This window comes from Euphorbia lathyris, chromosome 6 (genome assembly GCF_963576675.1).
Source record: "Euphorbia lathyris chromosome 6, ddEupLath1.1, whole genome shotgun sequence".
NCBI classification, from domain to species: domain Eukaryota; kingdom Viridiplantae; phylum Streptophyta; class Magnoliopsida; order Malpighiales; family Euphorbiaceae; genus Euphorbia; species Euphorbia lathyris.
In genome coordinates this window covers 44,922,642-44,934,104 of record NC_088915.1, presented here as the reverse complement: position 1 = coordinate 44,934,104, position 11,463 = coordinate 44,922,642, and the positions used below count along the sequence as shown (strand labels likewise).

General features: G+C 39.1%; 1 non-coding gene across 1 annotated transcript; it reads left to right on the top strand.

The window, feature by feature from the left end:
• Window positions 1-590: 590 nt before the first annotated feature.
• LOC136234451 (small nucleolar RNA R71) lies at window positions 591-697 on the top strand. Its single transcript, XR_010691334.1, has one exon. It is a non-coding gene; the product is annotated as a small nucleolar RNA R71 (small nucleolar RNA).
• Window positions 698-11,463: the final 10,766 nt, after the last annotated feature.

The following is an 11,463-nucleotide window of genomic DNA, read 5'->3' as shown; positions in this document are numbered from 1 at the left end:
TCATGTCCTGTTCAACATCCTCCTTGGGTGTAACAGGCTGTTTGTAGTGTTGTTGAGCCTACCTCTGGTAATGTCCTCCTTGTTGCTGCTGGTATCTAGGTTGCTCCTGCTGGTTTGGCTGTCCAGTCCATCCGAAGTTTGGATGATTTCTTGTGGCTGGGTTGTATGTATTGGAGTATGGGTTTGGTGGGTTCCTTTGATTATATCCAGCATAATCACATTGTTCCTGCTCACCTTTCCCTTGCTTGACTCCAGGACAGTTGATGTTGAAGTGAGGCCCTCCACAAAAATCACAAACATCATTGAATTGTGGTTCGGTGTGAATGGATGATACATTGATCTTGTTGAGCTGCCTTGCAAGCTGTTCCACCTGGGTGGTCAGCTTTGACACAACATCATTGTCCGCCGTTCTTTTTCCTTCACTCCTCGCTGAGTGCCAGTTATAACTTGTGCTTACAACTTTCTCAATAAGGTCGTACAAGGCTTGTGGTTCAAGATCTTCGGGGTTAGCATTAGTAATGGATTCAATCTGGATTTTGTATGTGTTGGTGACTCCATTGTAAAAATTTTGTACTTGCATCCACATGGGGATGCCATGATTTGGTACCCTTCTTAACAGCTCTTTGTACCTTTCCCATGCCTCTGCCAACGACTCGTCCTCTTCTTGTACAAATTGAGATACTTCATTTCTGAGCTTTATGGCCTGTCGAGGTGGAAAGTATTTCATCAAAAAAGCACTGGCCAGATCCTGCCAAGTTGCGATGGGTCCTGGCTATATGTTTTTTAGCCAGTTCGTTGCTTTATCTTTGAGAAAAAAAGGAAACAGCTTCAGCCTTATCACATCATCTGACACTCCTCTGTTTGATCGAAAGGTGTTGCACAGTGTGACAAACTCCTGGATGTGTGCATTTGGATCTTCAGACTGGTAGCCATTGAATTTCACGGCTACTTGCAACATTTGTATCATTGATGCCTTTACTTCGAACATGTTGTTCCCTTCGTTAGGCAACACAATGCACGACGAGTGTCCTTCCGTGGTAGGTCTGGAATAGTCTCTGATTCTCATAACTGGAGGATTGTTGTTCTCTCCTTCCTCTTATTGATTTGGTTGAACTGGTTGTTCTGGTGGTACTCTTCCAGCCATCCTTCTTTCTCTTTGTCTCTCTCTTTGTCTTACTCATCGAGCTCCCGCTTGGTTTCGTCTACACATTCTCTCTAACTCAAGATCGATAGGAAAAACTGGTGGTCCAGCTCTGCGCATAGTAGGAGAACTACTTCTGGCTGCACTACTTAGCAAAAAGATTAAAAACACCTTGTTTCACAGAAATTTTCAAATAAATTTTGTTGCTTTCAATCCCCGGAAATGGCGCCAAAAACTTGTTGTCTTCTGATCAGACTCTAGCAAGTGCACTAGAAACAAGTAATAAAGTGATAAATAGAGTATCGTCTCCACATGGATTGATGGCCAAATTTTACTAGAAAACCCTTGCAGAACAGGGTGTTCGTGGTGTGTGAATTCTTGATCTTGAGATATATTGTGAAATGGTAACAAAGTCAATGATCTAACTTATGAAAAAGAGTATTTGATAATGATAAAAGGTAGAACAGGCTAGGCACAGCTGAACATGTTACTTTCAGTCTCTAAACATCCTATTTACTCATGAATGAAGTCAAGTGAAGTCAAGGTTTCTGCTTTAATGCTCACTTAAGTCAACTCTCGTGTGTTCTTAAGATTCTAAGACTTACTACAACCGTAAGCGTCCCTAAGGTTGGTTCTTTCTTGCATTACGATCGAAACAGAATTTCAATAAAGAAAACCATTGATACAACCTCTTAACATTCCTGCTTCAGGGTTGGACGTCTGATAAAAAGTTTCGTGAAGATGAAAGCAGTTCCCTATCATTCATCTAACACTAACATACATGCATAAGCAATAGAGTAAAAGCTTTATCAAACACATCATAAAGTATCAACATTCATTCATAAATAAGAAAATAGAGGACTTACATAACAGGCCCTAACTGGCCGAACCCGTTCAAAACGACTACTCACTCATACTACCGAGTGAACAGACTGCATTGTATCTATAGGACTCCATCAATGGAGTCATCATCTTCTTAGAGAGCTTTTCTCTCTACCAAAACTTCTATCTTTAGTTCTCCAAAAGGTGTACCCTTCCTTTCCCTCCACTACGTCTATAAATAGGAGGAAAAAGCAATCGGTACACAAAAGTATTCATAAAATATTACAAAATAAAATAGATTGTTCAACTAATCCCAGATTACTAGAAGTGGTTAAGATATTTTTGACCCTTGAACACTCAATGGTCGAACACTCTTGTCTTCTTGTTACTTTTAGCCGCTCTTTTCCTGCCGCTCCTGCTGCTTGTCATGTCGCTATCCGTCATCAAACACGCAGCGTTTAACCGTTGGATCAAAGATTGCTCATCTCCTCATGGTTTCTGCAAAACAGGCTGCTTACAGTCTGTTTGACTTAATCTTTTCCAATCTGCATAAAAACACTTATAAGACCTTCTTTTACATAACATTACTCCTAAAACACCCTTAATTCATCACAAATAGTATGTTTAATTGTAGTCATTTTCGTGCCTAACACCAACCAAGTAATAGCAATCAATAAAGATTGTCTCTAACAAATCAACACAAGATCAATGAAAGAGAAATAGAGATAGCAATTAATCGAATGGAGATGAGTGGGATGGTTTCTTCCTCAATCTATATTGGCCGAAATTTCCAACCCTTGGAATATTGTCTAGACCGAAATTCACATATAAGGGGGGTATTTATAGCCTCTTAATTCTAATCCCTAGTTAGATTGAATTAGAACACTTAATTAGAGTCATATTCCAAATAGCACTCTTATTTAGTTAATATTAATATTATCTACAATTATATCTAAATAATATTTATTATTGATAGGATAATAATTAGGGATATAATTAAATTAAATCACCTAACTAATTTTATCCTATAATTAATTTAACCATAATTATAATCTAATTATAATTATCTAAATACATTAATTATTCATAATATATATATATATATATATTTATTTATTTTAGATAGGATATTATGAATTATTGGTTAGAGATATAATCACATTAAATCTTCTAACTCATTTATCTTATAATTAATTTAACCACAATTATAATCCAATTATAATTATCTAAATAAATTAACTTTTTTTTTTGGTAAGAAGGGAAGAAAAAAAAACAAACAAACAAAAACCTAACCCGGGATCAGTCTAGGAAGACTGACCCCAATCCTATCCTCAAGAAGAGAAGGTAACAGAAAAGAAGGAGGAACGGAAAGGGTAGAAACACCTAACATCCCCCCATGCCCAGCAGCTGCCAAGCGATCCGCCACGCGGTTTTGCTCCCTATAAATATGGGAGAAGGTAAGAGAATCGAAGGCAGGACGAAGCCTCAAGATGGCTTTAATGCGATTCTGACTCTTAAGACAAATAACCTGTCTATCCGAAATCCTGTTGATAGCCTCCAAATTGTCAGACTCCACCGAAAGTCTTTTAACACCCATGCGAATGGCGAGTTTAATGCCAGACAAGATCCCCCAGAGCTCCGCAGTAAAGGAGGAGCCCGTACCTAAGTTATGGGTAAACCCAGCCAGCCAGGCGCCACCAGCATCCCGAAGAACTCCACCAGCAGCAATTCTGCCATTACTAAGGCAGGAGCCATCCGTATTCAACTTGACAACCCCTTCCCTGGGCTTCCTCCAACCAACTAACTGGACCTCTTTAACCGGGGAGGGGTGAACCAGGGGCTCTCCTTCAAAACTCTTTGTAATAACAGAGAGTTTTTTCGAGAAGTAAAACCGGAGGTCAGGAATAAAGACAGTCTTCTCAGCAAATAACTCTTCATTCCTCCATTTCCACATTTGGTGACAAATAATAGCGAAAAGAATAGCCCCGTGCTCCATACTGGCCAACAAATTCCCATTAACGCCTTCAGAGAACCAGTCAATATCAGAGAACCCCATAAAGGAAGGAAGGATGTGGTGAGGAAGGACCCCTTCCCAAACCTTTCTACTATTCGGGCAATCCCTCAAAGCATGGCACAAGGTTTCCACATGGCCGCTGCATCTGCTACAGGCACCAGATACAGCCAAGTGCCTTCTGTGTCTATCTGCATTCGTGAGGAGCCTGTCTTTGACTCCCAGCCATAGGAAACTCCTAATGCGGTATGGGACTTTGAGGGCCCAAATGGACTTCCAAATTTCCAAGGGAGGATCAGCCCTATTAGGGGTAAAAGCTTCATAGGCCGATTTGCAAGAATAAGAACCATTATTAGTCAAGGCCCAGCAGTGTCTGTCCTTATCCTCCTCCTGATTACTAATCTTCACACCTCTAATATTAAGGAGGGTCTCCAGGCTAAGAAAGGAGTCGAACTTAGACCAGATCCAGTCTCCCTCCGAGTCCACCACATCAGCAATTCTCCAGGAGAGGAGATCATTCGGCGGAGGGGCGATGCACACCTCAATCAACGGTTTGTCACCAATCCAGGTGTCATACCAGAAACTAATGGATCTCCCATTACCCACCTCCAAGCCAATCCCTATACAGAACTCAGCAAAAACAGCACTAATCCCTTTCCAGAGGAAGGAACAGCTGACAACCCTCTCCTTCGGGCCACCAAAGATTCTATCTTTCCTATACTTGCCGCACAGAAGACGAACCCAAAGGGAGGAGGGGGATTGCCACATTCTCCAAAGAAGCTTCATTAACAGGACTTTATTATTGTCCTTAGCTTGCCTTATACCAAGACCCCCACTGCTCTTAGGCTGGCAGGCTTCCTTCCAAGGGACCAGGTGAATCTTCCTCCCATCCCCAGACTCTCCCCACAGAAAACGCCGATTAATTTTATCAAGGTCGTTGAGGACCGGCTCAGGGAGCTTACAGGCTTGCATGATGTGATTTGGAGCAGCGCAGTTGATAGACTGGATTAAAGTAAGGCGACCTGCAAGGGAAAGAGAATTAGCTTTCCAGCTAGCACACAAACCGTTAGATTTGTCCAAAATGTCTTTAAAAGAGGCTTTGGACACCCTGTCACTATGAAGAGGGACCCCAAGGTATTTCCCAAACAATTGAGTCAGGGGAATGCCAGACATCTCACTCAGTCTTCTACACAAGCTATTATCCATATTCTTGGAACAAAGCATACGAGATTTATGGATGTTAATCTTCTGGCCAGAAGCCTCACAAAAGCAGTCGAGGATATCCATCACAGCCTTAATTTGTTCCTCATTACCCTCCACAAAAAGCATGACATCATCAGCAAAGAGTAAATGGGTAACAGGGGGGCAATGTCTGTTGATGGAAACAGGGTGGAGAGTCCCTTTGCTCACCGCCTCTTGGATCAGGTGAGACAATCTTTCCATGGCAATAACAAAAAGGAAGGGGCTCATAGGATCCCCTTGACGAATACCCCTGGATGGAGAGAACTCATCCGACATATCCTTATTGATCATAACCTGGAAAACAGGAGAGGAGATACACTTTCCAATCAAATTCCTCCAGTTCTCCGGGATACCAGCTTTGGCTAAACTATCCAGAAGAAAGCTCCAGTTCAACCTATCATAGGCTTTCTCCAGATCCAGCTTGAGAGCCACGATCCCTTTCTTGCCTTTCTTAATCTTCATAGAATGGACAACCTCCTGGGCAATAACAACGTTATCCATCAATTGTCTTCCAGGAACAAAGCTCCCTTGATTTTGGCTGATAATATCCGGAAGGATCTTCCGGATTCTATTAGCCACAATCTTAGTAATAGCTTTATACAAGACATTACAAAGACTGATGGGTCTCATCTGGAGAAAGGAAGAAGGCTTGGCAACCTTAGGAATCAAGACAATGAGGGTTTTATTAACCAAACTGATATTGTTCGAACCACCAAAGACACCTAACACAAAGCTGTATATATATATATATATACATACAAAATTCGCCCCCCCCCCTAATATTCATAATTAAACAATTTTAATCCTCCATTCATTAATTACTATTATATCCTCTTTTGGTTCCAAGTCTTATGTGTGACCCATTAGGTTCTTATTGCTACTAGCCATATACATCTATTTAATCAATTCCCAAAATTACATTCAACCTTTTGTATATCGGAATGAGTGCGCGGACTGTGAATAACAGAACCGTAAACATTCCCCCAGAGCTATAAGAAGACAGGTTGATTCCGTCGTTGACCTTTTCGTATTAGGTCCAGTATAATTCAATCCTTCACCAGCTATATCCTTGAACGAATCTTATGACTATGGATAGTGTCAAGTCACATATAATGAGACGTTCATTTTACTTGTTCGGGTAGAGGTAACTCCGAATAGACAGATTAAGTGAAATCTCCATTTCTACTCTTAATCTATCACCTTGCAAGGATTTAGAGTCAAGTCTCCACAAGCGATCATGGATATATCTCCCATTTATCAGGAGTGATGAATGCTCAATCCAATGTCAACTATTCTACAATTACTTCATGTAATACCCAACGTCTGCCCGCACACACCCCAGGATCCTTCCTGTTATGGATCGTGTTTCAACAGAGTCAAAGTATCACCCTCCATAATCCAAAATCACTAATTAATATTCCTTTGAGTCTGAGAATTACTTATACCTATTAATACCAATGTGATGAACAGGTGACATAGGATACATCCATCCATCCTGTTATCTCAAGTCGAGTCCCCAATCCTAATGAACTCCTTCACTAGATCCGTGTAATTGTCCAAATATCTCCATATCTGAAGCTTATGAGATCAGCTCTCGGTTCATAACAAAAGACACTATTACATGCAAGTCTCAACAGTATTTTGTCAATCCCTATTTAAACATATTAATTAACTTGGGGTGGTTTTAAGTTTATTAGTTTATTATAAGGTTTGGTCTCACTTCATGCTTGTATGAACACTTTATAATCACTTTAAATAAACTTCAGGATTTTCTTTCATTTGACTTAATTAGTTCTTAAAAGATGAATGCCTTTATATAGTTTAAACATACTATATCTTATTAAAACAAATGATATAAAAGAACAATTCATTTACAGCTGGTTTATATCCTACAACAATTGACTATAGGACACTAAACCCCAACATCTCCCACTTGGACTAAAGCCAATTGTTTCTAAAAACATTCCCATAAGCGTTCGCATGACGATCATGAACCTTTTGGGGTAAGGCATTCTTTAAATGGATCTATAAGATTGTCCCTTTATGGCCACTCTTTTAATTCTCACATCTACTCTTGTTGTTATCTCTCGATAGAGATAGTAACTGTTGAAACACCTTTCCACATGATTTTGATTTGACAAAATTATTTAAGAAGAATTAAATCTCTATGATAAAAATATTTTAACACATTAAATTTAAATGCTTTGATTTATTTATACTAATGTGTTTGTTCAATGTTGAGTATTTTAATTCATAAGACATTAAGTTGTAAAGCCCAAAGGCCCACAAGAGAAAGTCAAGCCCAAGTCAACGTCTGAAAGCCACACGGCCCAAGCAGATCAAAACGCAGCTCAAGCTGAACAAAATGCAAGCCCAGCAAGGAGAAGGATCGAGAAGACTTCGACCAAAAGCTTCGTGCGACAAGGAAGTCAGGTCAGCGGCTGACCTGAACAAACTTAGAGACAAAGTATTTCTACTTTGGGTAAAGTTCAGAAGACGCATGAAGCTATCTGGAAGACTTTGCCAAAAATGTGGAAACATTCTGACCAGCCTGACGAAAAGCTGCTGAGCACTGCCGAAGACAGAAGATACAAGAATATGATTGGCCGAGGACGCTGAGCATGTACTGAGTGAAAGCAACAGGAAGCCGTTTCCCTCCAACGGTTATTTCAAAATTCGAAATTACCGATGCATCAAGTGTCACTATAAATAGGCCACTCAAACGCTTCATTCGATGCAGATCTTCATCAAGTCGAACCCCTGACCAAATTGATACTCGAAGTTCTGTATTTGAAAAGCAAAGCAAATCTTACACCAATTCCAATCTTTGTGTAAAAGTCTAGAGTGATCCTAGTTCATCTAAAGTGTTCTTAGCAATTGTTGTTTAGAACAGAAACACTTATCATTTCTAGAAGTATAGAAAGGAGAAGTTGAGTACTCGGTCATAGTACTCAGTAGTAGAAATAGGATTGAGTAGAAGAATAGAGGAAGGTACTCTTATATACTCAGTTGCTATTGTAAAAGGTTTGTGCTCTACCTTTAAAGAGCTCAGTAGAGGATTCTGAAAAGCTCGGAAGGAATTCCGGGGATTGGACGTAGGCGGAGAGGCCGAACCAGGATACGTCTGCTGAGTAATATCCTTCTAACCCTTAACTCCTTTATATTCTGCTTGCTTAAACAGTGCCTAGTAAAACACTAAAACGAACACACGCTGAGTTGAGTGAACTGAGAAGCTGACTTCAGGAACAGACTTAAGCGCTATCTCCTAACTCAAGAATAGAAACAGCCTTAGTCACTAGTTGACTAAGCTTGTGTCTAAAACTACTCAGTAACACTGTGCTTAAAGACTAAGTTAAAGTCTTGTAGGAAAACAAGTCAGCCTTAATGGACACAAATTTTAAATAGTTCCTAACCCCCCCTTGGAACTAATATTTTCACGTTACACGGGACCAACAGTAACGACTGAGGTAGTGTTTGGACGTATTATGAGACTGTGGGTCCCTGGCAAGAGCAATAGCTTTGTTGTTAATCTCATTAACAATGTCAGGTACCACACCTAGTTCATTAATGAACTTCCATTCCAAACTTCCTTTTAGCTGCTTCGGAAGCTGCTATATACTCTGATTTGATCTTTGGCTCGGCTACGATTTCCTGCTCGGAACTATTCTAGCTAACCGTACCTCTTCAGAATAAAATTGTATTCTGTGAAATCATCTTTATCTATTTGATGACTTATATCTGAAAGTCTCCAACTTTCAATTTATCATCTCCATATACTAGGAACATGTCTATAGTCATTTCAAGTATTTAAGAATGTTCTTGACAACAATCCGGTGACCATCACTCGGATTGACCTATAATCGACTTTGTCATGCTTAAAGCAAAAGTGATGTTAGGTCTAGTGCAAAACGCTTTGAGCACTTTGTCAACGTATGTAGACTGGGAAGGGTCAAGCAGTCTTCTCAATCTATCTCCATAGATCTTAATCCTTAAGATGTAAGTTGCTTCTCCTGAGTCTATTATGGAGAATTTTATCCGATAACCCAAATTTTCACTGATTACAGCATAGCTATGTTGTTTCTATTATTATAATATCATCGATATAATACTAAGTAAACGACCGAGCTCCCACTAGTTTTCATGTACATGCTTATACGAGCTCCCACTAGTTTGTTGGAAATTAGGCTAAGGTATAGAAGCGGAAATATAAAATTTTAACCTATTTCCATTAACCCTAGGATCCGTTAATCGTTATTTCATATAAAGAGGGATAAGAAGAATTACCTTTTGACGATCAATCTACCGTTGTTAATAAAGTGCCCACAACTCTTCTCCGAGTTCCCAAACACGAAATAAAACACGGGAAGATTAATTTAGAATGGGCTGTCGAAATTTTCTCTCTCTTGCACTATAGGGATTTCGAAAATCTCAATAGGGTTGCACTAGTGGATTTCGAAAATCCTAGGGGAGGGGTATTTATAATCTGTTGTATCTAATCCCTAGTTAGATAGAATTAGGTTACTGAATAGGAATTCAATTCGGAATAGAATTCTCAATTATTATCTCATTATATATCTAATATACTAAGGATAATAATAATAACCTTATTGGATAATAATAGGAGTATTTTAATCTAATTAAAACTCCTAACTTATTTATCTCTTAATTAATTTAATTCATAATCCTAATCTAATTAGGATTAACAAAATCAAATTAATTATTCATGTATTTCACTACATGAATTTCGACCCCCCCTTGGTCCATGGGCCTTATTGGGCTCAATTGGGCTTCCATCAATTAATTAACATCTATCTCTCTTTTAGGTTCTAAGTCTTATGTGTGACCCATTAGGTTCTTATTGCTTCTAGCCGTATGCAACGTTATTAAATAATTTTCAAAGAATTATATTTAATCTTTGCATAACGGAATGATGTACAGAGTATGTGATTAGCAAGTCCGTAATCATTCCCTCCGAGCTATAAGAAGACAGGATGATTCTGTCGTTAACCTTTCCGTATTAGTTACAGTATAATTCGATCCTTTATCAACTACATCCTTGAACTGAATCGTATGACTATGGATGATGTCAAGTCACATATAGCGAGATGAGCGTTTTACTTGTACAGGCCGAGTCAACTCAAATAGATAGGTTAAGTGAAATCTGTATTTCAAGTCTTAAGCTATCACCTTGCAAGGATTTAGAGTCGAGTCTTCCACAAGCGATCCTTGGATGTATCTCCCATTTATCGGGAGTGATAAATGCTCAATCCAATATATAACGATCCCGCAATCACTTCCTGCGATACCCAACATCTACTGTTCACACCCCAGAGTCATCTCTGTTAAGGATCGTGTTACACCAGAGTCAAAGCGTCACATTCCGTAATCCAGAATACCAATTAATATTCTTTTGAGTCTGAGGATTAGTTATACCTATTAATACCAATGAGATGAACAGGTGACAAGGATGAATCTACCCATCCTGTTATCTCAAATCGGATCCCCAATCCTAATGAACTACTTTTCATCGGATCTATGTAACTGTCTAGATATCTATATATATGAAGCTTGTGAGATCAGCTTTCTGTCGGACAGAAGACATTGTTACATGCAAGTCTCAACAGTGATATATCAATCCTAAACATATCACTTGACTTGGGGTGGTTTTAAGTTTATCAGTTTACTATAAAGTTTTGTCCCACTTCATGCTTGTATGAACACTTTATAATCACTTTAAATAAACTTACGGATTTCCTTTTATTAGACTTTATTTAGTGCTTAAAAGGGATTGCCTTTATATAGTTATAAAACATATATCTCATTAAAACAAATGATATAAAGAACAATTCATTTACATTAAGTTTGTATCCTAGAACAATTGTCTATAGGACACTAAACCCCAACATACTCCCACTTGGACTAAAGCCAATTGTTTCTAAAACTTATCCCAGTAGAAGTTAGATGACGATCATGTACTCTCTGGGTTAAAGGCTTTGTCAACGGATCTGCAACGTTGTCCTCTGTAGGTACTCTTTCTATTCTCACATCTCCTCTAGCCACAATCTCTCTTATGATGTGGTATTGCTTAAGGTAATGCTTGGATGCATTATGAGACCGTGGTTCCTTTGCTTGCGCAATGGCTCCAGTGTTATCACAATACAGTGTAATGGGATTTACAATGTCAGGCACCACACCAAGTTCTGTAATGAACTTTCTAATCCAAACCGCTTCCTTTGCTGCTTTCGCA